This window comes from Macaca nemestrina, chromosome 1 (assembly GCF_043159975.1).
Source record: "Macaca nemestrina isolate mMacNem1 chromosome 1, mMacNem.hap1, whole genome shotgun sequence".
Taxonomy (NCBI): Eukaryota; Metazoa; Chordata; class Mammalia; order Primates; family Cercopithecidae; genus Macaca; species Macaca nemestrina.
In genome coordinates, this window is record NC_092125.1 from 198,996,938 (window position 1) to 199,023,561 (window position 26,624).

The 26,624-nt window shown below is 50.2% G+C and overlaps 1 protein-coding gene across 5 annotated transcripts in view; it reads left to right on the top strand.

The window, feature by feature from the left end:
- Nucleotides 1-5,313: 5,313 nt before the first annotated feature.
- The window catches only part of LOC105494690 (DLG associated protein 3), a 64,943-nt gene continuing 43,632 nt past the window's right edge, over nucleotides 5,314-26,624 (top strand). Inside the window, exons 1-2 of one of the 5 annotated variants that reach the window (XM_011763355.3) lie at nucleotides 7,341-7,848; nucleotides 9,472-9,580. The gene's annotated coding sequence lies outside the window, so the exon portion shown is untranslated. Of the gene's footprint in view, nucleotides 5,515-7,340; nucleotides 7,849-7,893; nucleotides 9,236-9,471; nucleotides 9,581-26,624 lie in introns of those variants that run through there. The other 4 variants (XM_011763354.3, XM_011763357.3, XM_011763358.3 and 1 more) reach the window with 4 other exon arrangements.

Below are 26,624 nucleotides of genomic sequence, written 5' to 3' on the forward strand. Positions count from 1 at the left end.
CTATAATAAATGTCATCCTAAAGAAGAACTATCAGAAACATTAAAGTTATGAACATGACAAATATACCCACCATCACCACTTCTATCCAACATTGTACTCTAGGACCCAGCCAGCACAGTAAGACAAGAAAAGTAAGCCAAAGGAGCAAGATTATTTTATTTCTCTAAATATACTCAACATAGTTATTTTATATTCTGTGTCTCATAATACTATTAGTTGTTATTTGCAGGTATTTTTCTACTATGTGTTGTTTTTGCTGGTTGTATCAGTTAGGGTTCTCCAGGAAACAGCCAGTGGTCTATATGTAGACATATCGAAGGGGATTTATCAGGGGAATTGGCTCACACAATTATGAAGGCCAAGAAGTCCAACGATATACTGTCTGAAAGCTGGAAAACCAGGAAAGCCATTGGTGTAATTCAGCCTGAGCCCAAAGGCCTGAGAATTGAGGCAGACAATGGTATAACTCTCAGTTTGAGGCTGAAGGCTTGAGTACCAGGAGCTCTAACGTCCAAGGGCCGGAGAAGATGGATATCCCAGCTCAAGAAGAAAGCAGCTTTGCCGTGCTCTGCCTTTTTCACTCTATCTGGGACCTCAATGGATTGGATGATGCCTGCTTACACTGATGAGGTTGGATCTGTACTCAGTTTACTGATTCAAATGCTAATATCTTCTGGTAACATCCTCACAGACATACTGAGAAATAATGTTTCACCAGCTATCTGAGTATCTCTTAACCCAGTCAAGTTAACACATAAAAATGAACAATCACATTGTTTCTTGTTTACAGTGCCATGTTTCCTTGTTCAGTGATAGACATTTAACTGTGAGTCATTCATTTTCTTTGGAATTTTATCTGTGGAAATTATTTGAGGCCCGAGACAAAGATTTACATTTGCTTCTGCTGGGCACCTGAGGCACTACCAGTCTGGTACATTTTATACCAAATTATTGGCTTGAGTTTTTCCAGATCCTCTAGGTAGAGTGGGTCTGACTGCATGTGGTGTGAAATCTAACTTGTAGTAATGGATACTCAGGAGGTAATGCTTCCTTTCTACACTCATTACTACTGCTGAGGATTAAAGCATGCAATTTTCTTACAATTTCCTAGGTTTGGGGATGGGGTGAGTTTTTTCTAGCTCTCCTGTACATTGAGAGTACAGCCCTTTGGGGTTCTAAGCTTATACAGGGGAGTATGTGACCATGTTGGGCAGACTGGGGTTTTATCTTCTATCTCTGGTGCCCTGAGAGATCATGAAAACTGAAGTTAAATTTCATCTGTCAGCAAATGACTCTGTATTAGTTACTAAGTGCCATAATATTGTGGCATAATACCATACCATACCAAAGCTCAGTAGCTTAAATTAATGAGTATTCATTATTGCTCAAGAGTCTTCAAATTGGCTCGACGGTTCTTCTCATTCAGCTGGTCTCACTAATGTGTCTGCAGTCAGCTGTGGACAGGTAGATATCTTTGCTGCTCTTGCCTGGGCTCTCTCACATGTTTGGAGATCTGCTGGCTACAGGCTGGTCCATGATGATCTTAGCTGGGACGGTTGTGATGGCACAGCTCTCTTCCACCTTGTCACTCATCCTCCAGCTGTCGCAGGCTTGAGGCTTGTTCTTATAGTGAAGGCAGGAGACCAAAAGAAAGAGTAGAAGTATTCATGTCTCTGAAGGCCTAAGCTTGGAACTGGCACACCATGATTTCTTCCAGATTCCACTGGCGAAAGCAAGTTACAAGTCCACTCAGATTTAAGGGGTGGGAAAGCAGGGTCTGCCGCTTTTTTTTTTTTTTTTTCCTCCTCAGAGATCCTTGTTCCAAAGAGTCCACCTCTTGATGCAGGGAGCTGCAAAGTCACAGAGCAAAGGAGATGGATTCAGGTGGAGGCAGAGAATTGGTGCTCTTTTTGCAACTCATCTATCACAGCCCCCAAGACTAAAGTTGGCTTCAGTGCTCTGCTTACTTCTCTGGTTCTGCCTTTACCTAGATTTTGGCTGGAGTGATTCTTATTTTCTTGCCAGCACATCGATACATTTAAGAATATTAAAAAATATCATATTTATACATATATATTCTCTTCTTTATTGTGTTTTAATAAAAATTACTTTATTTTTGTTTTGTTTTGTTTTGCTATTTATCATGTTTTCAGTGGGAAGATCAAACAAGGCACCTGTCATACTGTCTGACACTGGGTGAGTCTCTGTCTTTCCACATGTGACTGTCTACCTGAAAGTCTCTCTCCCAATCTTTGAGACTCCACTCAAATGCTGCTTTTGTACTTTTTTTTTTTTTTTTTTTGAGATGGAATCTCGCTCTGTCGTCCAGGCTGGAGTGCAGTGGCATTATCTCTGCTCACTGCAAGCTCCACCTCCCAGGTTCACGCCATTCTCCCGCCTCAGCCTCCTGAGTAGCTGGGACTACAGGTGCCCACCACCATGCCCGGCTAATTTTGTTTTTGTATTTTTAGTAGGGACAAGGTTTCACCGTGTTAGCCAGGATGGTCTCGATCTCCTGACCTGGTGATCTGCTTGCCTCCGCCTCCCAAAGTGCTCGGATTATAGGAGTGAGCCACCGCACCCAGCTTTTTGTGCTTCTTTGTCTGTCCTCTTCACCTAGGCAGAGCTAGGCCCAGGGTGAGCCCCTTGTTCAAAAATTATTAACAATTTTAAGACAGTGACAGCAGAATATTCTACTAAGAGTGATGCCCTTCTACATGTGGGGTTCTGTACAACTGCACAGGTCACAATCCCATGAAGCTGGCCCGTATAGTAATTATTGGTTTACATCTCCATTTCCCTTACTAATCACTGGATGGCTATGAGAGAACACTGCCTAAGGTAAGCCTGTCTGATTAATCTGTATGCCCCCAAGAGGCTAGCAAGGTGCCAGGTATAATCAGTAAAGGGTTGTTGAATGAACAAATGAAAATAACATCATGTTCTCAATTCTAAAATGCACCAACTCTGATAGCTTTAACAGAAAGGTAGAAGAGTCATATTAAATGTCCTCGTTTATTATAAGATGCTTTCCAGTTTCAGAATAGTTTACAAAATACAGGTCTTAGAACTGCGAAAACACCGTGGTGCTATTTAGCATCCTCTGTGATGGCTGTTCTTTTTTTTTTTTTTTGAGACGGAGTTCCAGGCTGGAGTGCAATGGCACGATCTCAGCTCACTGCAACCTCTGCCTCCCGGTTTCAAGTGATTCGCCTGCCTCAGCCTCTGAGTAGCTGGGATTACAGGCGCCCGCCACCACACCGGACTAATTTTTGTATTTTGGGTAGAGACGGGGTTTCACCATGTTGGCCAGGCTGATCTCGAACTCCTGACCTCAGGTGATCTGCCTGCCTCAGCCTCCCAAAGTGCTAGGATTACAGGCGTGAGCCACTGCGCCTGGCTGTCGGCTGTTCTTTTTTTTTTTTTTTTAATCTTTAAGACTGAGTCTGGCTCTGTTGCCCAGGCGGCAGTGTGGCACAATCTCAGCTCACTGCAATCTCCGCCTCCCGGGTTCAAGCAATTCTCCTGCCTCAGCCTCCTGAGTAGCTGGGATTACAGGCACGTGCCACTGCACCCGGCTAATTTTTTGTATTTTTAGTAGAGACGGGGTTTTACCATGTTGGCCAGGCTGGTCTTGGACTCCTGACCTCAGGTAATCTGCCTCCCTCGGCCTCCCAAAGTGCTAGGATTACAAGCGTGAGCCACCACGCTAGGCCTGAGGGCTCTTCTTATGCTCCACGGAAAGTGAGATGTTTCCTTCAGTTCTAAAGTAGGTTCCTGGGAACAACTTTCTCTCTTATTTTCTCTGACATCTGCTCTTGACTGAACCCTGGGCTGGAAATGGTCTGCAACCTCAGTTCATGATTGAAGAGACAATCAACTGTTCTTGTGAGCAGCAGGGTAGGTGACCAATCTACTAGTCTCTTACCAGACTCCTAGGTCTCCCTTGGGAGGAGGGCTCTCCAAGCCCCTTATGTTATTTAATGTAATGTGGCATCTTAAAACATCATCTCCCTGAGGAAAAGAGGTCTTGGCTCCCAGTTGTAGCTCTTCTGGGTCTTTAGCTTCTCCGTCCCCTGCCTCGGTTTCCCCCTTTATACAGGGAGGAGAGCCGGTGGCTCCACAAGGAAACAGAGAGCAGGAAGTTGTTGGGGTGCAGGGTGGGGGCCGTTGAATCAGAACAACTCCAAGGTATGTTCCTAGAGAGGTGGACAGTCTCCCAAGCCTCCCAAGCCCACACCTTACCACCCCAAGCTTTCAAGATCGGAAAAGGTAGAGGAGAGAAGAGGGCCCACTGAACCTCCACCCCCAACTTTCAGCGCCGGAGGCAGTGTTCCCTCACACGCACCCTGGAAAGCCAGAATCCGGAGCCACCCCTTCCCCCACGTCTTCAGCCCCTCCCCCTGCGGCTTCCCCACCGCGGCCCCCTCCCCCCCCATTACAGCATCGCTCTGGGCGCCAAGACGGATTCAAGCCAGGGGACTGCTGCAGTCAGCTCTCCGCCTCTCGGCTCCCGCAGCCTGTGTCCGGGCTCCGCAGCCTCCAGCTGTGCTTCGAACAGTCCCTTTCCCCCGACCCCGACACCGCCACGGCACAATCCCAGGCTCAGGGCCCACAGGCGGGCGGGCACAGTGGGCACGGGCGGGGGGGGCCCAGCACAGGCTGCAGGTACAGCGGGGCTCTCCCTCCACACTGGGGATGCCTCGGCTGTACGGACTGTGGGTGGGGGATGCCTGCCAGCGGCTCCGAGGCCGGGCACAGCGCCCCATCCTGGCAGGGGCTGGGGCAGAAGAAGGGGGGCCCCCTGACCCCAGGCCAGGAGCTGAGGTCGGGCGGCCGACTGGGAAAGCCCGAAGGAGAGTCTCCTAAGCGGACGGGCCTGAGAGCTGTGTGTGACATTCAGGGCGTGACTGCGCCTCGGCGGGGGGCGAGACCCGGTCAGTGAGGCTAAGCTGGCCCCCGGCCGCCCGCCCGCCGCCGGGCTTGGGTCCCTGTGCCCAGGTCGGCTGTGCGTGGCCGTGACACTTCGGGTGCCTGTTCCTGGGTCCCCGGGGAGGGGGATCTCATTCCTGCCCCTACGCTGGGCGCCCCCAGCACCGTCGCTGAGCGAGGTGGGCGCTCCTCGGGGACCCCGGCGGCCGCCCGCGGGCGGCGACCTCGGCTCTTCTGGGTCCGCGCGGGGGCGAGGAGCTCGGTCCCCCTCCCTCTCCCTCTCCCTCTCCCGGCTCGGTCGCCCTGCGCGGGGGCGGGGGCGGGGGCGGAGCGCGCGGGCGGGATCCCCCCCGCCTCCCCTTCCCGGTCCCCGGGAAATCCAGCCTCCGTGGCTTGGCCGCCTCCCGCTCCCGCGCCCGCTGCCGCTCGGCGCTCGCTCGGGGCTCCGCAGCCGGCGCGGCCCCTCAGCTGGGGGCTCCGCAGTGCCGGGCCCCGGTCCCTGCCCGCCTGCCCAACGCCGCAACGCCCCCGGCCCGGGCCGCTGGCACCATGTAACCCGGCCGTAGCCCTAGCCGGGCCAGGTAAGCCGCGGGGAGGAGCGGGGACGGGGCCGCGCTTGTGGCGCCCTCTGCAGCGCCCCCCAGGCTCGGCCCGGCTGCGGCCCGGGCGCCGCCCACGCCCCGGGCTCCAGCGGCCTCGGCTCCCGGCCCCGGGAGGGGGGAGGGGCTGGGCCTCCTCGGCTGCCCCCGCTCCTGCCCCAGCCTGGCTGCCAGCGGGCCAGACCCGAGGGGCGGGCGGGGACCACGCGGACCGCGGACCCACTCTCCCGGTCAGTGCCGCGGGGGCAGGCCAGCCCCGGCCCAGCCCTCGCCCGGCTGGAGGCTTGGGTCTGGGAGGGAGTAGCCCGCTGGTTGGGGGGGGAAGTCGTAGTGTTGGGGAGATCCGGAGAGAAGTTTCCTCTGCAGGTGTGTGAATGTGAGTGCGTGTCGCTGTGTGTCTGTGCCGAGTGTGTCACTGTGTGGGTCTGTGGGTGATTGTGTGTGCCGGTGAGTGTATGCCGTGTGTGCGTGTGCCACTGTGGGCGAGAGTGTGTGTGCATGTTAGTGGGTGTATGCAGCGTGAGTGTGGAGGGTGGTACTGTGTATGTATCTGTGGACATGTGAGTGAATGAGTGTGTGTTGTCCCCGTGTGTGTCTCTGTGAGTGTGTGAATGGATGTGTGTGCCGGTGTGACTATCTCTGTGAGTGGGTCCCGGTATCTGCCCTGTGTGACTGTGTGTGTGTGTGTGTGTGTGCGAGTGTGCGCGCGTGCGTTGGCTGTGTGAGAGAGAGTGTATCTGAGCACGGTTAACTCTGAATCACCCACACCTGTGCTTTGTCCCCCCACCGTCCTCCCATTCCTGGTGGGATATAGGACAGGGAGATGAGACTTTTCTGAGGTCAGATCATCCCCCCTTCTCTGGGGACCCCTGACCCTTCATTCAGGCAAGAGCTACGTGGCACTCCCCATCTTAGTCTCTACCTTCACCTACCTCAGGGGGTGCCCTCTGGGATGTTGTTGGTCATGTCTTTCCTGCATGCTGAGGTCCCTGGTGGGTGGGAGGGGGGATCTGGGGTGAGCTGGAGTATGTGCCTGTGTGTGCTGCTTCTCCTTTTGGGGGCCTGGGAACTTGTGTCATCTCAATAATGCTTCATCGAGGGCCTTTTAGAGCTAGGAGATGAGGAGGCCAGGTGGAAGCGTCTGCCCTGTTAGTCATCAGAGCAGGTGGCGCTCTCCCAGACTTCCAAGTCCCAAGCCTTCAAGTTCTGGGTCATTGGTTCAGTCCACTGGCTCCGGGTGGGTCTGTACTAAGCTCTTTGAAGTAATAATAATAAAATAATGCCCTCATATTAGTTCAGGGCTTTTGAAAATGCTGCCCTCTGAACTCTTCTTATTTCCCCAACAGCCTTGGGAAGCAAGCAGGACAGGTATCACGTTAAGCCATATGAAATTGCCAATATTCAACTGTTTTTATTTAACCTACAAAAACAGCAATTTCACATGGTTCAACCAAATATAATGCCGATTTACAGATGAGGATGTTGAGGCTTGAGAAATGAATTGCATTTCCCACAACCACACACTGCTAGTCAGTGGTACAGAAAGACTTCAGCCCAGGTCTTTCAGTGACCCAAAGCACTGGGCTGGGCCAAGGTTAGAGAGTGGTACTTCCTGGTGTGCTCTCTCTGACCCTGGGGGCACTGCCCTCTACCTCTGCGCAGCATTCCCTGAATGCTGGGGCTACTTCTGCACCCAGCTGCCAATGCCTAAAAGAGAGAGGGGGGGAAAAGAGAGGAGGGAGGGGAGGGAGAGGCTTCGTGAGCTGGCAGTGAATCAGGGTCTAAAAAGGGAGCTGGGAGGGCTAGGGTGGCAGGTGTTTCTAAAAGGAACATGAACATAGGATGAACGGCCTCACATACAGCCCCCGCATCTCCCACCCGCCACTGCCCCACTGATCTGGCAGGCAGGGCCCACTGAATTTTGTGCCAGGGGGCTCACATCCAAGGAGTGAGCTTGTATGTAGCTGTAGAATGATGACCAGGAGAGGAACCTTAGAATTGACTTGGTCCAATGTCTTCATTACAAACTGGGGACTCTGAAGCCCTGAGAAGGGAGCGGATTTGTCCAAGGTCACACAACAAATTTGTGGGTTCCTAGGCTAATCTTAGACCAGGAACTTTGCAATCCTCCATGTTGCCTTCTATTCCTGAACTCTCCCCACCCCCATCAGAGCTGAGTACAGGGGATTTTTGGAAAAGAAATGAAGACTCAAAAAGCCTAAGGCTGTACATCTTTCAACTTGGGACTCCTTGCCAAAGAGAGGGCGCTACAGATGTCGCTGGGGATGGGGATTCCTAGCCACACCCACCACCGAGGTAGGCCATGGGCTTGTCTTGTCTTGATTCCTGCTGGTGAGGGGCTGGAGCTGCTACAGGCCAGACTCCCAGACTTTCTCGTGTTAGTACCTGCTTTCAGCGGCTGCCTGACACCTAACATCATCTCTTCCAGCTGATGTTGGGGCTCGAGCTGGCTAAGCTCGTTTTCCTTCATCCTCCCCAATTTCCAATGCATTTTGCCTCTAGCTGGATGGACTATTCCTTACCTTATTGGGTTCCTAATGAATAGAGAAACTTCTGGGGCTTGTCTGATTTAGGAAGGGTCTGTAGTTACCCCTAAACCCTTTCTAATGAAATCTTCCAGGAGTCTAGGACAAATGATAAAGGGATTGCCCCCATATTACAGGTGGGGAGACTGAAATTCAGCAAGGGGCCCCGTATTTGGTTGCTTTTTAGTTTTTTGGGGGTGAGGTGGTGAAGGGAGCAAATGATGATAAAAACTTTTCCCTAGAGGAGCTTCCAAAGACCCCTTCTGGTCTTACCATCCCCATGGTCAGGAAACCTTCCCAGATTCTGATTTCATTCCCACTTGGTAGAGTCAAAGCTTTGTCACTCAGTGGGGGTTGGAAGAACAGCTGTGTACCCTCCACTATGCAAGCATTATGTCTTGATTTCCTCTTTATCCACCCCGCCCCTCCCCAGTCTGAAGGCTGCTGGCTCAGCGGGCCTCCTGCCGTCTGGGGAGTCTGGGTTTGAGCTGGGGTGAGGCAGTGGCACCATCGTTATGGTAACAAGCTGCCAGCTCATCGTTGCTAATAACTTGTCAGGCCCCTGGGCTCTATGCAGCATCTCTTCCTACCAGCCCTTCTTCCCATGTCACAGACAGAAAAAGTGAGGCTTTGAGGGAGGGGTCTGGGAATAAGGGAGTCTGGAGAAGTGGGTGGCCTTGTCCCTGGGACTGTAGCTGGAGAGCTGCGGGGAGGCTTCTTGGAAGCTGGTTTACACATATGGTTACGTAGGCTTGCATATGATTGCGTGCGCTGTTAACATGTGAAAACACTCAGAACATGCTTGTATAAACTTATACATGCTAGCTGACATGTTCATGTGTTTTTACACAGCAGCCCACAGGCAAACATGCTTCCAAGCTTCAGAACATGCTTGTGCCTGAATACTGTCTCTACCATCTGCACATAAGGCACCCAAGAAATCTGGGTTTGTGGGGGTGTCCAGGTATGTGGGTGGGGATCTGATCTTTTTCTGATGCAGCTTCAAAGTGTCTTGTTAACAAAGGGACAGAATGGTCCCAGGGTTCCTTCTTCTTCCTTCCAGTCAAGAGCTCAGAGTGGAAGTGGGCTGGGGATGGTGTCGGGGACCCAAGCTCCTAGCTCCCAAAGGTCCCTGCTTCTATGCCCTTTGAGCTCAGGTAGTCTCTGCCCCCCTCACTCTCTGTTCTTTCTCATCCTCTCCTCTTCCTGTGTGTAAATATTAAAGAGCTGAGCCTGCAGGGCTGATGTAGACATGGGGAGAGAATGCAATTAAAAAGGATTCCCTCGCCCCCATCTCGACACCCCCGCCCCGCAGTCCCTCGCTCCTGCTTCTTCCCCTCTCCCCTCTCCCCTCCCCTCACTCAGTGCTTCCACATGTCTCTCCTCCCCCCAGTCCAGATGGGAGCTGGCTCCTTCAGAAAGGGGGCTCAGAACAGGGTTTGGGGAGCTACCTCTCTCTGCCTCCCCCCACCACATCTGTCTGCAGGGCTGGAAGCCCCCACGTGAGTATTTCTTTTATTTTTGGGGTGGTGATTAAGAAGGAAAGTGGTTTTTAGAACCAGCTGTGAGTGGCGTTGAGAGGCTCTGGGCTGAAGGAAGGTGGGTGGGGTCCTCTCTCAAGGCTCGCTCAGGGAAGCCCCATGTCTGGGTTTCTTTTCTCTCTTGGGACATAGAGGGAAGGTGGGGGGGATTGTCAGGTGCCCCCGGTGGATGGGAGCGACAGTGGGAGGGGCAGGGGAGAGGGTCTTCTGTTCTAAAGAGGGGTGTGTGGTGGGGTAAGCCTGTTCCTTCCTGGCAGCCTGGGTTTCTGAATACCGGGGCCGGGAATGTCGCTGGGAACTGTCCCGGGTGCTGAATGGGACTCGGCGGGGATTTGCTCCTTCGGAGCTGTCCCGAGTGCTGAATGAGGCTTCGTTTGGTCCCGATGGTGGAAAGGCGGTGGGCAGTGGGAAGGGCTCACTAGAAAAATTCTCCCAGATGACCCACTTTCCAAGGGCACAGTCCCTGGATGGAAATATGTATTTGGGGTTCTTCCTATGTTTTAGGTCTCACAGTTGTTAGTGGTATTTAGGAACCCTTCCGCCAAGGGGCCCCTCTCCCCTTTTGCTGTTTCAGTTCCTCCTCTCCCTTCCAAAACCATCCTACTGTTATTATTGGGGTAGAGTTGGAGAATGATTTTGTGCCTGTGAGATCTCATCTCCTGGGAACGTTTTTTAGCGCAACAAGCTCAGAGATATTGATACCAGCCTTTCACCTACTGGGGCCCAGAAATTCAGGCTCAAGGTGCTTCTGGATTAAGAGAACTTGGGTCTTTCTGCTTAGGTGTGGGGTGGTTACAGCTCAGGAGTTCAGGATCACTTGATTGACCGCTTGATATTCCCTTGCCCACCATACTTTGGGATTTGGGACAGGGGACACTGAAATATTCTGCAAGCCTGTCTTGTGTTCTGTCCATTTCCAAACCTAGCTCAGAGCAGCATTTGGGAGATACTTTTTGTTGGGGAGGAAGATTTTTAAGCAAAAGATTCAAGGAGTGGGTGGGGTTGTTCAGTGCCATGGAGAAGAGAAGGAGGAGGCTACTGGAGACAGGGCAGTGGGAAAAGAGGAAGATCTGGGGGAGTAAAAAATATTCAAATGGAGGGATGAGGTCTGGATCTCAGTCTTTAGTTCTCTTGGATATCTTTCTCCTTATTACTTAGAGTCAGGGTCATTTCAAGTATCTGTATCTTATGCACTGTCTTTGTAACCGTGAAGGGACTAGAGCAAGGAGTTATTTCTCAAGGTCCCTTCCCTTGTCATCCCAGGGGGATGAGAGCCAAATGTCAGGACATGCAGATGAGTCTGTAGGGGAATAACAGGCAGGAAGAGTTGATGGTGGCTTCACCTCCCATCCCCAAGAGTACAATCAAATATTCAAATGGGATCCTCCCTGTGAGGAGAGGAAGGAGACAGTTTCCAGATAATACTGGGCAAAAATTGGGTGAGGCAGAGAGTTCAAGAAAAGGGAGAGGAATCTAGGGACCTCAAACTGAACCAGTTGATCCTTTCCCAGATGTGACTTGTAGTTCATAAGGAGCCCCTCACCCATCATGTTTTTGATGTAACTCATCAAGATGATTCCTGCCTTCTCTAGCTGCTTGGGAGGAGCTGAGTTTTCCTCTGCTGTGGGTGCTGGGAGGTGGTGGGTGTGGGTGTGGGTGCCTGTTTGGGGAGGGGAGGTGTTTGTGCTCCACTCAGCTCCCTTGGTTACATAACAGCTTTGATAAGACTTTACTTTGGAGCTGCTGCTCCTGCCTGAAGCAGTCACCCCTCCACCCCCACATGAAATGCTAGATGTCCACCCCCTTTTCCCTGGCCCCTTGGAGAGTCCTGCTCTTCCTGATCCACTGTTCCAGCAGCTGCTTCCCTGCCAGGAGGTGTCTGCAGCTTGCCTCTCTGCTCCCTTCCCAGCTTCTGTTTTTAAAATAGTTGCTTCTTTTGTTATTTGAGCCCAGGTCATCCCCTTTACATTTTTAAGCCCCCTGGTCTAACCTCTCCCTTGGCAGGGCCCACAGGCTGGGAAGGGAGGGGTTCACTCATCATGAAGTTGCCCTCTAGGGAAGAAAAGGGGTGTCCTAGGAGGTTTCAGTGCCCACAGTTAATTTCCTTACTGTTTCTTCCTCTGCCCCAATAACTGTTTTGGAGTTTGAGAGTGTTAGACTTTTACCCAGAGGTACTGGGAGGAAGGCCTTTGGCCTTGATACTTTCTCTTTCTTTTCTTTCATTCTTTCTTTTTTAGAGTTAAGGGGTTGGGTATATGGGGGGATTGTCTCCTGGGTTTGAAGAGGTACACCTACTTTATTGTTACTCCTACCAAGGTTGTCTGAGGAAATATTCGTTTCTCTAGGCATGGGATGAGGGCATAACAGAGCCCTTTTTAAAAAAGTGACATTTCTTTTCCCCCTGAGAGTGGGTGGGAATGGGATGTGTCCAGGAGTGGGTATATCTCATTGATAACAGGAACAACTTTCCAAATAGAGAAGTGGGAGACTAGCAAGAGGAGAGAGCAAACGCAAACTTGTGATGTACTTGGAAAGAATACGAACTTTGTGGACAGGATAGAAGCCAGGGGAGAGGCTGGATATCTCTGCAAGATCTGGGACTCCATGGACATGCATGTGTATTTCTGCCTGTGAGTGGGTATATGACTGTGTATATGTCCATAAGTATGTGTAAGTATGCTGTGTATATGTGTATAAGCACATTTATTTGTATAAGTGTGAATGTGTGTATATATATGTATGACTCTATGTATGCATTCATGTATATATGTGAATGAGAAGGAAATTACTGAATTAAACTAGTGTGTGTGTCTGTGTGTGTGTGTGGTGTGCTTATCCAGTAATGCATGTGTGTGAGTGTAAGCATGCATGTGAGCATGTATGTGGGGCATGCATATACATACCGCATCAACCACATATGAATATATGTACACAAGTTGAGCCAAACCTGTGAATAAATGTGAGAAAGAGAGAGAGAGACCAATTCTGACTGAATGTTGGGCTACCCAAAAGTGTCTTCCCATTACCTTGAACTTGATCACCCTGCTACTTGTAGCTCTTCTCCAGAAAGTAGGCTCTCTGAGGTCTCTCAAATTCTCATGTCCTTGGGAGCCAGCTCTTCTCCATCATATGAAAGGAGTTTGCAGAGGGAAAACCTATAAGGCCTTGGGGATAGCCGAGTAAGAAATCCAGGCTTCAGGCTGTTCAGATGCTGTGGTGCTCAGAGCTGTCTGTGGGGAAAGCGGATGGGAACTTAAATATTAACATTGCTACAGAGGTTTCAAAATCCAACAAGTTGGGCCTAGTGGATGAAAGGGATAGTGAGCAAGAGGGGAGCCCAAGTGCGTGCATAAGCCTCACAGATACAACACGTAGCAATACACGTGTACAGGTACATGAGCATATTACTTGTCTGTGCCATAATAGGGATATATCAACATAGGTGCACTTTCTAACATGTCCATCCATTAACAAATCTACAGGAGTGTCTATACCAACATGGGGATTTGTCAGCATGCACATACATGCTAACACATATACATGTGAACAGAATATACAGAAATATGTGGGCATATGCTAACATTTGTCTGATTACAACCCATGGCCATACATTTGTGCATCTCACTCATCCAGGTTAACAATAGCTTGCAAACATATCCTTCCCCATCACATGTGCCTCACCCAGTGCATCCATTCATTCAACCAGTGGTTATTTTATGCCTCTAATGTGCCACATGCCGTGTTGGGCACTAGGGATGGTCCCTGACCTCGGATAACTTGCAATCTTGGGAGGATAAAGGACCTGGAACCAAATAAGGAGAGTGTTAAGGAGGGTAGGTACACTTAAGTGTTCATTGGAGGGATTGGGGACCTAAAGAGAGGTAGGTTGGCTCTGGAGTGGGGAAGGGAAAGGTTTGGTAAAGGATCCGTAGAAGGGGAGGCTTTTGAGTTGAGGCTTAAAAGTTGAACAGGTGCTTACCAGGTGAGCAACTGTGGGAACAGGTATTTCAGTGACAGGAAATATTCCAGATGGTCTTCCCACTTCCACCCTTGCCAGCCCCACCTCCAAAGACTCTTCCCCAAAAAGCAGCCAGAGTAAAATGAGATCTTTCCTTTCCAGTTGCTTTCCATCTCACTCAGAGTGAAATCCAAAGTGTAGTGCATCCTGAGCAACATGAGTGCTATGTGTGCAAAGCCCCCTGTTACCTCCTGGATCTCAGGGGCCACTCCTACGTGGGCTTCTTTTCTGTTCCATAAAAAGCACAGTTCCATGTGGAGGCAATCGCCCTTGCTTTTCCCCTCAGCCTGAAATGCTCTTCCCCCAGATATCCAGGCAACTCACTTCCTCACTGTATTCAAGTCTTTGCTCAAAAGTCACGTATTTGGAAAGACCTCCCCAATAGTCTATCTTAAATAGCCCATTGTCATTCTATCTCCTCACTCCATTATTATTATTATTATTTATCTCAGTACTTGCCACCACCATTATTTTATATATTTGCTTATCATCCCTCTTTTTCCACTAGAATATAAACTTCATGAACACAGGAGCTTCATCTGTTTTGTTCATTGCTGTATCTACCGTGTCCAGAAGAGTATTCAGCTTGGAGTAGGCACTCGATACATATTTGTTGAATAAAGAAATTTTACATGGTTGGCAGCCAGTGAGGAGAAAGGATCAAGGTGGAGCAAGACGCAAGGCCGGGAGACCAGTTAGGAACCTGTTGTCATAGCTTTGGTGAGCAATTAGGATGAGAGTGGCCTGACCTAGAACACCAGCAGTGGGGGTGGAGAAAAGGAGACACAATCTACAAACACATGCGTGCACAAATATACATGCATGTGCTTATACTTTAATCACATCTGCTGTTTTAGTAGGGGAAGGCTAAGGAAGAAAGTAAAAGTGTCTTTATGTGTATGTGTGGTATGTATGTCATGAACACCTCATGACAGGCTGGACACCCTCCAGCTAATGCTGACTGCAGTTCTCCCTTCCTTTGGATCTTGTCACCAATATCCCATGTATGTTAATTCTGGCCAGCCAGGCTGCAGAGGCCTGCCACGCAGGGGTCTCTGTGGTTCCACCCTGTCAGTGATGCAGGGCTCCTGCCGTAGGGAACAGGAGTCGGGAGCTGGGTCTTGAACAAAGGGAATAGTCTTAGGAGGTCAGAGCCACAGATAGAGACTTAGAGACACTTGGAGAGAGGCACGTGGACTGTGAGAGGAGTAGAGAGAAGGGGAATGGCTGCGGAGAGCTCAGAGATGGAAAGCTCAGGCATGGCCCAGACTTCCTGAAGCCAGATATGGTAGGGGCGGGACAGCATCCTCAGGCAGCTTCTAATGCCTGGCCCCAACCTCTTCCCTTCTTCCCTTCTTCCCTTCTTCTCCTGCTCCACTCTTGGTCCTCTACCCTGGTGGTGTGGATGCCTTAGCCAAGTATGGACTTAGGAATGATTTGTCCCCAGGATTGTGATGTGAATTCAGGTATACAGGGAGACCTAGAGGAAGGGATCCCCATTTCTATAAGACATTTTGTGATCTGGCAATAGGGGAGGAATTTCTCTGAGTGTCTCAACTTTGGTTGTTTCCTTTCCTTTCCTTTTTTTTTTTTTTAGATGGAGTCTCGCTCTGTCACCCAGGCTGGGATGCAGTGGCATGATCTCAGCTCACTGCAACCTCTGCCGCCTGGGTTCCAGCGATTCCCCTGCCTCAGCTTCCTGAGTAGCTGGGATTACAGGCATGTGCCACCACACCCGACTAATTTTTGTATTTTTAGTAGAGATGGGGGTTTCACCATGTTGGCCAGGCTGGTCTCAAACTCCTGACCTCAAGTGATCCGCCCACCTCGGCCTCCCAAAGTGCTGGGATTACAGGCGTGAGTCACTGAGCCCAGCCTGGTTGTTTTCCTTTCTCCCAAGAGAGCATGGAGAATTGAGCTTGTGTGGCAAAATGAGCAACTGAGGTTAAACCTCAGGCAGGACCAATCAGCTGCTAGCATGAAGAGACTAAGACATAGTATGTGGGGAAAGCTGGGAGGATAGCTGCTAAGAAAAGGAGGAAGTGGGAGTTGGGGGTCTGCCCCACCCCATGCCACTCCAGGGACCTCTGGTGGAGGGGAGTGGTCAAGGCCTAAGATCCTCTTTGGCACTTCCTTCCCCAGACTTGCAAGCACGGGGCTGGGTTGCTTCATGACTGAGAGGCCAGTGATAGAGCCCCTTCCAGGCTCTAGGGGTGTAGGGGGGCCTCTTGCCTCTCTCTTCTCTCATCTGGGCTAGGGGCCAGGGTGCTGCAGCCGCTCCCCTCCCACCTGGGCTGTGAGCATGGGGGTTGGGCCGAAGCAGCCGCCAGAGCCGCCCACCTGCCCGCGGTGTCATGGCAACGACTCTGCCCACGTGGACGATGAGGAAAGGGAGGAGAAGAGAGGAGAGGAGGTTTCACAGCAGACACGGGGATGGGAGGGGTTCCTCAGGGTCCTGCGTGCGGAGCCCCCACCCCTCTAGCTTGGCCCCGGCCCTAGCTCCTTTCACCCCAGATCCCTGGGGCAGGGTGGGGCTGGTGTTCCAGCCCTGGCCTCGGAGTGTGCATGTCCTTGGATGTCCTGAGTAATGATGACCTTGGCTTCCCGCACTGTGGGGTCCTGGCCAGGGTCTAGGGTATATGGGGCTTTGGCATGTTCAGGCGTCTCCCTCTCTCCTTACCTCACAAGTCGGGGATGGTGCCTGGGGCTGAGGGGATAAGAGCCCGACCTACTTCTCCATTTTCTCACTATTTTTCAAAAGGAAAATGACCCACTTTTCAGCCAATCGGACTGGGGCCTGTTCCCCGGCTGATTTCCTGAGCCCCCCTGCCCGGGCCTCTGCCCCATCCTCAGCCTATTAGCAACGTGCTGGACCCACTTCCTAAGGGCAGCAGGTGAACCTGTGTGGAGGGGTCCTCCCCTGCCATCTGCACCAGGCTGAGTTTGTTCTCAGGGGGGCAGGGGTGGGCCAAGGCCTGGCTGAGACCACATCAGCTCTGCATTGAGCAGACCCCTTGTCTGCCTCCACCCTGGGCACTCTGAGGGTCCTGCTTGCCATCCCCATAGACCCCCAGGATACCCCTCTAGGCGAGGCAGGAAGGGCTCCGGAAGGGTGGAAGGAGGATTCTGCCCCTCTTCTCTCCCTGTGTCAGTGGATGGTGGCAGGCCGTCTTCCCAAGCTGCTTCATTTCCATGTGGAAAGGGAGCCTGTGGCACTGGAGAACCATGCCTGCCTGTCTGTCTATCTGTCTGTATGCCTGGCTGGCAGAGTTCCTCTGAGAGACCCCCCAGAGGGTTCTGCCTGTGCCTCATTTCCCAAGCCCCTCCTTTTCTCTAGGATATTGGTCTGGGCCTCCGAGCCCCCTCCCTCCCTCAGCTATATTGGCCTGGGCTGGCTTGGGGGGTGATTAGGGATTTAATTATTTAGTTTCTCCAGCTCAGTAGATTAATTCCATCCATCACAGGCAGGCTGAGCCTTCTTCCCCTCTCTGGACGGCCTGGTCAACCCCAGAGAGAAGGAGCATCATGGCTCACCTGGGTGTAGTACTGGATCTGGGAACAATGGATAAAGTTCTTGTTTGGGGAGGATTTGGTGAGTGATCCTGAGCGGATATGGGTGCCTAAGTGCTGTGAAATGGTCATGTATTTCTGTCATATGGGGATAAACATGTGGACACGTATTTAAGGTTTTGTATCTGTGCAGCTTCTATGCACACAAGCATCAAAGTCTATTAGATGGATAGGCGTGGTGGCTCAAGCCTATAATCCCAGCACTTTGGGAGGTCAAGGCAGGAGGACCTCTTGAGCCCAGGAGTTCAAGACCAGCCATGGCAACATAGTGACACTATCTCTACAAAAAAATAAAAAATTAGCCAGGCACGGTGGTACATGCCTGTAGTCCCAGGTGCTCGGGAGGCTGAGGCAGGAGGATTGCTTGAGCCTGGGAGGTCAAGGCTGCAGTGAGCCGTGATAGTGCCACTGCACTCCAGTCTGGGTGACAGAGCAAAATCCTATCTGGGGAAAAAAAAAAAGGAAAAAGGATCTATCAGAGGGAAATGCACGTGAGGTGTATGAACCCTCTCAGGAACAAGTTTGTGTGGATCTGTGTATAGTGCGTGACAGTGACTATATAGATGAGGTCAGGTGCTGTGTAAGTTGTGTGTGGATGACTGTGTGGCTGTGTAATTTGCCTCTGGCTGAACACCTGTTAATTTGTGAATGAGCAGTCTTGGGGCCGTGTATAGCTGTGTCTGAGGAAACTGACAGAGATGGAAGGTTTCCCGGGGCTGAGTGATGAGAAAGGGCACACTGGGGTCCACCTATTGGCCTCCTCAGACTAGTTTGGTCAGGGAGACATGCTACTTTAAAGGCGCTCTGAGGTTGAGCGCGGTGGCTCACGCCTGTAATCCCAGCACTTTGGGAAGCTGAGGCCGGCAGATCACGAGGTCAGGGAGACCGAGACCATCCTGGCCAACATGATGAAACCCTGTCTCTACTAAACTACAAAAAAGAATTAGCCAGTCCTGGTGGCACCAGCCTGTAGTCACAGCTACTCAGGAAGCTGAGGCAGGGGAATCGCTTGAACCTGGGAGGCAGAGGTTGCAGTGAGCCAAGATTGCGCCAGTGCACTCCAGCCTGGTGACAGAGCGAGACTCTGTCTCTAAATAAATAAATAAATACATAAATAAAATAAACTTTAAATGAAAGTGTTCGTTCAGCCTGGGTCTTGGTCAGGCCTGGACCCAGACTGAGATTCAAATCCTTCTTCCACCATCTGTATGACCTCGGGAAATTTTCTTTACATTTATAAGCTTCAGTTTCCTCACCTATAAAATGGGAGTAATGATAGTGTCTACTGCAAAGGATAGTTGTGAGGATTATACGAAGAAAAACATCTAAAGCACTTAACGCTGGGTCTGGACAATTGTAGGTATTCAGGAGCCTAACCTTAGACTTCAGAGTTGAAAGGCACCAGAGGTTGTCTGGTCTGAAATGTATTCAATGTATTCAGTGCTTGAATGCACACTGTACCATCCTGCAAAGCGGTCCTCTGCTTGCATGCCTCCCCAGACAGGACACTCCCAGCTCTTTAGGAAAGCCACATCACGTTGGAGCAATTCTATCTGCTGGGAAGTTCTGGTCCAGCTGCAGGGAGTCATTGCCTTCCTTTCCCCTCTGTTTCTCCCCGTTTCGCTATGCCTCAGCTGTGGGGCACTCCTTGATGGCTCAGTTGCTGACCCTGAACTCACTGAGCACCTCCTGTATGCCATGTCTGTCCATGTAGCGATAGATCCCCTGAATCCTGGCCTTCAAGGAACTTACAGCTTACAAACAACTCTTTACCCCACTGTGGGGAAGGAATAGAGGTATGAGACCCAAGAGGAGCTGGCAATTGTGTCCTGGGATTGATGGGAGGGCACTTGTAGGGGAGGCCTCTTGGAAGAGAGTACACCTGCGTGGCAGCGGAGGGTTTAAGGTTGGGAGGACAGGGGTTTTGCAGTCTGTGCTGCCTTTTCTTTCTGTGTGCTCTCATGCTGTGTCTCTCAGCTCCTGGCTGTCTTCTGTGAAACCCAGAGAGAGCAAAGGTATAGACATCCCTGAAGCTGGGGCAGGGTCAGGCGGGGTTTCAGGCAGAGCTGAGGGGTGGGAGGTGCCACGACGTGAACCTGGCAGTCAGCCAACCAGCCAGCCTTCGTGGTTGGCTTCCTGTGGTTGACTCTTCTGTGGGAAAGGCCCAGAAGGAGGGCTCAGGCCCTGTTGCTAGAAGCCCCTGTCCCAGCTCACACAGAGAGCTTACAGGACAATGTGCTAATCCAGGAGGCAGTCCCAAGCTCTGGACACAAAGAGGGGACCAGATGCCTGGGCCAGAGAGTAGGAAAGGTCATCAGTGTGGCCAGGCTGAGAAACTCCTGCCCAGTGGACCCCTGCCATGGGCTTGGACTCCTATCTGCTATTCTTTGATGGCCCTAGTAGGCTCAGGTGTGGAGCATCCTGGAGGCTAGGGTAGCAGCAGCCCAAATCACATGCAAATGAAAGAAGGTGCTTTAGTGCTAAAGTCAAAAGAAGCCAACATAGGGAGATATATGTGCAGTTGCGTTGGATAGGTCAGCTTAGTTACTCATTGCCACAAGCTAAGGAGGTAGGTATTGTGATCCCATTTTACAGATGAGAAAACTGAGGCTCAGGCAGATAACACAAATTGCTCATGGTCATAAAGATAGGTTGTGACATAATGGATGGAGGTGGATGATTGGCTCTCCAATACCCAGCTATGAGGTTGCTGGGCTTTCCCTTCCAGATCCCTGGAGTTGGAAGAGAGGCCACTAACCCTGGCTACAGGAGTTTGTGGGAGTCTGCAAATCAAGGTCCTCTCGTCCTCTCAGGTGCCACCATCTTTGGCTACCAGGACTGCTCTGCTGTCTTTGGTATGCTTAGGGTATGGGAGGTCTTCAAAAGGAGCCCAGGCCAACAGAAATTCCTACATGTATGAAACAGATGAGTTTTCAGACTACCCATTTCTGATCCAAACCAAGTCATGTATGGATAGTAACAGCCTTTGCCCAAAGCTGTCTAGAGATCCTCTCCCTGTCTCCAAGTCTCATGCATTTAAGTAGTTTCTCCCTAGTTAGCAATAGTTAACCCTCAGCACCCTGCTAGGTACTTTACCTTCATTATCTTAGTCCTCGTTGACATCACAGTGAGAAAGGGGTTACTCTTGCTCCCATTTGAAAATGGGGAAACTGAACTTGAGAGAGGCGAAGAGGCTTCCTTGAGGCCACACGTCTAGTAAGTGGTGGACCTGGGATATGAACTCAAAACAGTTTAGCATAAGACCCAGGAGCCACAGTTTCTCACCAGCTGCCCCTAACAAGGGTCCTAGAAGAGTTCTGGTCCTAGAAGAGTTCTGGTCCTAGAAGTCCTCCCTTTCAGCGGTTGTGCAGTCTTCCCCAAAGAAGGCCCCTAGAGACTTTCAGGAGAGGGGAAAAGTGGAAATGATAAGGCAGCATAGCCTAAGAATTGGTTCAGTTGACAGAAAAGGAAGAGATAACTGAGAAAAGGCTGGAAGCAGATGGCCATGGCTGCAATTAGGGGGCATGAAGGAGTGAGGCTGATCAGGCTGAATTGTGTCTCAAAGGGCCTTTGGCAGCCCTGGAGAAGGAGGAGGAAACCCAGACTCTGCTTCTGATGCCTGTTGGGTACATGGCCCTAGCTGGGAAGGGAGCTGGGGCCTAGCAAGTCTGAGTGAAGAGACCTGTGTGGGACTAGGTGGTAGACCCCGAACCCTGCTCCTGCAGTCCATCCCTGAAAGTTGTGCCTCATTCTTTCTCTCTGCAGCATGGGGAGGGCCACCTTTTTCCTTCTTACTCTCCCTTCTCCCTCCACTACCTTCCCTGAGCTCTGCAGAGGGACATATCTGGGGGAGACCGAGATGCAACTGGAAAAGCACCATCTTTACCTGCTAAGCAGAGTGGCTAGACAAACATCATGAACAAGGCCCTGGGTATAGAGGCTGGATTTCTAATGCCAGATTCTCCAGGACTCTCCAAAGCCTTTGAAGAGAAAGGAGTGGAGGTCCTTTCTGTGGGCTGTTGTACGTAGGAGCAGAGTGGATGAGGGCAGCAAGGGAAAACATTCATTCACAGAATAGGTATTTTTTTAAACACCGTTTAGTGGCAGGCATTGTTCTAGACACTCAAAATGCTGCAGCACACAAACAGACACAGTCCCTGCCCTTCTGGAGCTTATGTTCTACTATGGGGAGACATACTATAAACACGCAATAGACAAAGAACATAATTTCAAAGGGCAATCAGTGCTCTGAGGGCAATGAAGCAGGTGATATAGAGCATACCCAGGGTTGCAGCTCAACTATAGTTGGAGTGAGTGGTCAGATAGGCCTGTCTGTCTCTTCTGAGACAGAGGAAGCCATGGGAATATCTGGGGCAGAGTGTTCCAGCAGAGAGAACATCAAGTGCAAAGCCCCCTGAGGTGGGATTTTCAAAGAGATTATAGGTAGTGTGGGTTATTCACAGGCTGAGCACCGTCCAGTGGGTCAGGAGATGGATTTAGACTTGTATCTGCCTAAATGGCTCGAGTGTTTTGGAGCTGTAAACCCATTTTCTGTAAAATTTCTGCTCTAAGCCCCTAGGAAGACTTGATTAAATAAAGTAATAAAGATGAGTGAATAAAACGGCAAGCCTCCCTCCTTCCATTCTGTTTCCCCTTCTTCCTTCTCCATTTTCTGGGGTAGTGAGGGGAAGAGGAGGTGATTTCCCTTGGGGTCCTAAGGTGTGGGGTTGGATACAAGGCATGCCAAGTCTTCAGCAACAGGGGTGGGTAGTGGGGTTGAGGGAGGCCAGGGACTAGGACACCAGCCCAACTACAGAGATCCTGCTACAGGCATCTGGGCAAGGCCAGTGTCAAATCAGTCGGGGGGCTCAGGCAGAACTGGATGCAGGAAGAGACCAGGGGCTGAGGGGGCAGAGGGATGCCTATCCATGGGCACAGTTGAATAATCAGGGGTATGAGCTGCAGGTCAGAGGCTCTGTGTTAGGGCTCCCAGTGTGAAGGGCTGGACAGAGAAACTGAGGCACAATCCTGTCTATACTGGTTGGTTAACACAGGGAGAGGGGGTGGGTAGACAAAGCCTAAAACTTTGGGATCCCAGGGACACACATGGCTTCTCACCAGCGCGGAGGAGCCAGGCTGACAGCAGCAAAATGAATTCTAGGCCTCACTAGAATTCCTTGCTGGAAGTTCTACTGTGTTGGAACTGGTGTGGAGATGACCTTATAGGCTCCAGGTGAGGGGATTGGATAGGGCTGACCTTCACAAGGGAACAACTCTAACCTTTTGCTGCTGTTTGGATCGTCATGTCCAGCTTGTAGCTCTCCCAGACAGCTTTCTGGGGAAGGAGTGAATTGGCTAAAATTTGATTTTTGAAATCTTCATCTTGGCCCAAGGCATCACTTTGTGCCAAACGCTGAGATACTGGCCTTTGTCAAACACACCTGAATCTCTGGGTACCCAGATGTGGACAGTCTAGAGTAAGAACGCCTTATCTTTTCCCCAGGTGAGTATCTTTGGTCTTAGATGGTCATCCAGAGAAATTAAGTGACTTACCCAATGTCACTGTAAACCAATGGAGGAAACAATGATAAAGATAGCTACCGTTAGTGAGTATTTATCATGTGCCAGCGACAGTGCTAAGGGATTTATATGCTTTACCTTGTTAAACCTTACACCATTCACACCTTTATTATGGCTCTAATATTATCCCCATTTTACAGATGAGGAAACGGGTTAAGAGAGGTGAATCACTTACTTAAGTACACACAGCCATTAAGTGAGTGGAAAGGGATTTGAGCCCACAGAGTCTGATGGCAGAGTCCATACCAATAACTGCTTTAATCAAGGGAGTCTGTGAGTTGCCTAGTTCTCAAGAAAGGAAAACCAACCGATTTGGCTGGGCAGGGCCCTAGGGGAGAGGGAGAGAAAACACTCTGACTCCTTCTCCCATTTTCCATTCTTTTTCTGGAAGGTAATTGCTTGGGGCAGTGACAATCTCCTGGCGAATTACACAGCTGGTTTCCCAGTGAGATTTGTAACAACAACCCCGCCAGCCTGGCAGCCCCCAGCAAGTTCCGGTTTAAGAAACTAATTGCTGGATTGTGTAGTTGGTGCTAAATTGGGTAATTTCTTGGTGACGGCATCTGTGCCACTTCTTCCATTCCCAGATAGATTTGAGCTGCATCAGAGAAGAATTTGTCACACACGGCACCCTCCCAGACTCCTTCACTCACCACTTTCCAGCCAACCATAGACTACTGCAAAAGTGGCTGCTTCCCTCGGCCCTCTCACCATTCGGGCAGCTCTCTGTGTCCTGGGATAGTGGATGGACGACTTGGTGCAATAAAAATGAGAAAATAACACCAGCACCCAGAATTGTCATAGGACTTCAGGGAGTGTCCTTTATTCTATACTAATCTGACCTTGGGCTTAGTATAAACTCAGTGCTCACCACACATGGGAAAAGGCTAAATCACACTCTGGTTAGCTCTGGGAGATATGTATGGATGAGGTCTTTTTATTTGTTTGTTTACTTTAAAAAAAAACATATTCACTTTCATTACTGTGCTCACTTCAGAATGGCATTGAATAAGTTTGACTTCTCTGGGCTGGCAACACAGATAGGAGAAAAGCTAAGGCTTTGAAATCGGCCAACACTGGATTTGACTTCTGGCTTTGACAGCAGCTCTCAGTGTGATCTTGGGGAGCTCAAGTTAGCCTCTCCAAATCTCAGTTTCTTCTTCTGTACACTGGAAGGTGGTGGGGGGGCGGACAATACCTATCCCTTGGAATAGTTGTGGGAATCACACAAAATATCATAAATGAAAGGATCTTGTTCTTTGTAGACTCACATGCACTCAGCAAATGCCTGCCATATGCTAAGGATTGTTCTAGGGACTGGGGACAATTCAGTGGATAAGATGGATACAATTCCTGCACTTATGTGGAGCTTACATTCTAGTGGGAGAGACGGACAATCTAGGAGTCACACATATTTTAAATGGTAACAGTATAAGAGACAGGTACATGGTGCCTTGAGAGCAAACAGCAGGGGGATCTGACCTAGTCAGGGAGGCCAGAGAAAGCTTCCCCGAGGAAGCAACAACTGGGCTGAGATCTGAAGGGTGTGTAGGAGTTAGCAAGGCAGAGGTGGGTAGGAAAAGCTTTCCCAACAGGGGGAATAGGCCGCGTGATGCGAGGGATCATGGGACTGACAAAAGACTGTCCTGGCTGCCGCAGAGAAAGCAAGGGGAGCATGTTGTGAGAGGATGTTGGAAAAGTAGGAAGGGCCAGACCCTGCAGGTCTTGTTGGACAAGTGAAGGCATTTTATCCTGAGAACATCAATAAACCAATGAAGAGTTTTAAGCAGAGAAGTGACATGATGAGATTTGCATTTTCAAGTGACCATTTGGATTGGAGCGGGGTAAGAACGGAAGCAGGGAGACCAGTTAGGAGAAGACGTGCAGGCATGCAGGCAGGAGATAGTGTTCTCAGGAACAGTTGGATTCATTAGCAGTGCTTTCTGCTGCAAATACTACAGGAAATCTGGCCAACAGTGGTTTAAATAAAGAGCGCATTCCTTATCACATGTAGACCTGGAGTAAAGCAACTGTTCACGTTGGTTCCATGGTCCGATGATGTCAGAACTGACATCTCTGCAGTTCTCTAGGCCTCTTGTGGTGGCAAGATAGCGGCCCTAGCTCTGGCCATCATGGTTGTAGTCAAGCTAAAAATAAGGGGAGGAAAGATGGCACTAGCAATTCCTGCCCCTTTGGTCACAAAGGCAAAGTCTTTCCCAGAAACCCTCATTATGCTTCCATGTATATATCATTAACCAAAATGGAATAATGTGGCCTCTAGTTACAAAGGAGGCCGAGATAAGGACAAGGAGGCTGGGAATGAGTTTTAGCGAGTCAGCCAACAGTGATATGGTGAATATGGAATAAATGGGCACATCTATCTTTTTTTTTTTTTTTTTTTAGGAAGCAAAATCCACAGGGCATGGTGATGGACTGAATTATTAGTCTCTTCCTCACTTGTTTTTCCCTCCCATTGATTTTGTTTAGTAATGGAGTGAAGGCGAGTGATGTGGGGGGAGGAATGTGATCATAAAGCATAATATATAGGAGGAAGCCAGTTGTTAATTAAATATTTTCTTTAGAAAATCCATAAATTGGATATCTCCTGCTCCCAGTAATTTGGATTTTGATTATACTGTTTACTATTTGGACACTGGGGATTTTGTAAATCCAAAGAAAGGCTTCTCGTGAGGGATTACACTGTATTAATCTTTTAGAGTTTGTAAGAGTGATTTTATTATTTGATACTCATTGGAATCCTGGGAGATAGGTGAGCAGGTATCCTGAGGCTTAGAGAGGGTGGGCCGCCTCTGGTACGTCAGGTGTCACATACGTTCTGGTCTCAGGACCTGTGCTTTTTCACTATACAGGGCTGCCCTGTAGCATCTGGGTAAAGGAGTTGAGGGGTGATCTGTCTGGAGAGCAGCAATTATAGGGCTCATCTTCTCCAAGACAAGAGCAAGGAGAATGTGGATTGATGCCAGAGGGGCTGAAGTTTCATAGGATCTTGATGAAAGCTGAACAGCTTGGCAGCAGCACCTGTGTGAAGCAGGAGACAGAGGGGCACCTGGGAATGTCCACCCCTGGGAAGTTCCATGAGGCCCTAGCTTGATGTCGCCACACACAGAGCAAATGGGACGATCTGGGCTTCTGCCAAAGTGGCCTTTTGTGCCGTGAGTCTCAGATACAGGTCTTGCCTGGGGCAGGAAGAGGAAAGAGAATGACATGGATGAAGGACCAGGCTGTCTTTCTGTCTTCTTTCCAAGGCAGAGAGATGCTTCCAAGTGCTTTTTCAACAACTACTTGAGAGGCCATCTTGACCTGAAATTCCCTCTGTTTCCCCAAAGAAGGGCAATGGAGGAGAATTGTCATCCAGAGCCAGGCAGCTGGTATCCGTGAGGTCACCCCAGTCTCCCTTTAGGCAGTGTAACCAACAGCTTCTACAGTCCAGGCTCCAGGGTGGGCCAGGGGCTGGGCATGTCTCACCCTGTCCTCTATGGAAGATTCTTAGGAAACCACAGTCTTCTTCATTGTCTCATATCCTTCAGGGTCAGGAAGTTCTTCCTGATGTCTGCCTGTGCCTCTTCCACTACTATTAATCATGCTTGCAAAGCTAGCTCTTCTTCCTGATGTCCCTGTGTCTAATAATGGCATCATTAGTCTTCCAGTCACGGCTGCTGCAAACTTCAGGGTCTTCTTACTTTCTGAATTTCTCTCTCCTATTCCCACTATTTGCCATTCCCTGTCTGCCAGAACCCTCTGAGCCTACCCCTTAGAATTCCCTATTTGCACACCTCTTCTCCCTGTGCTTGTTGTTTCCTCCACTGGGTAGGTTCT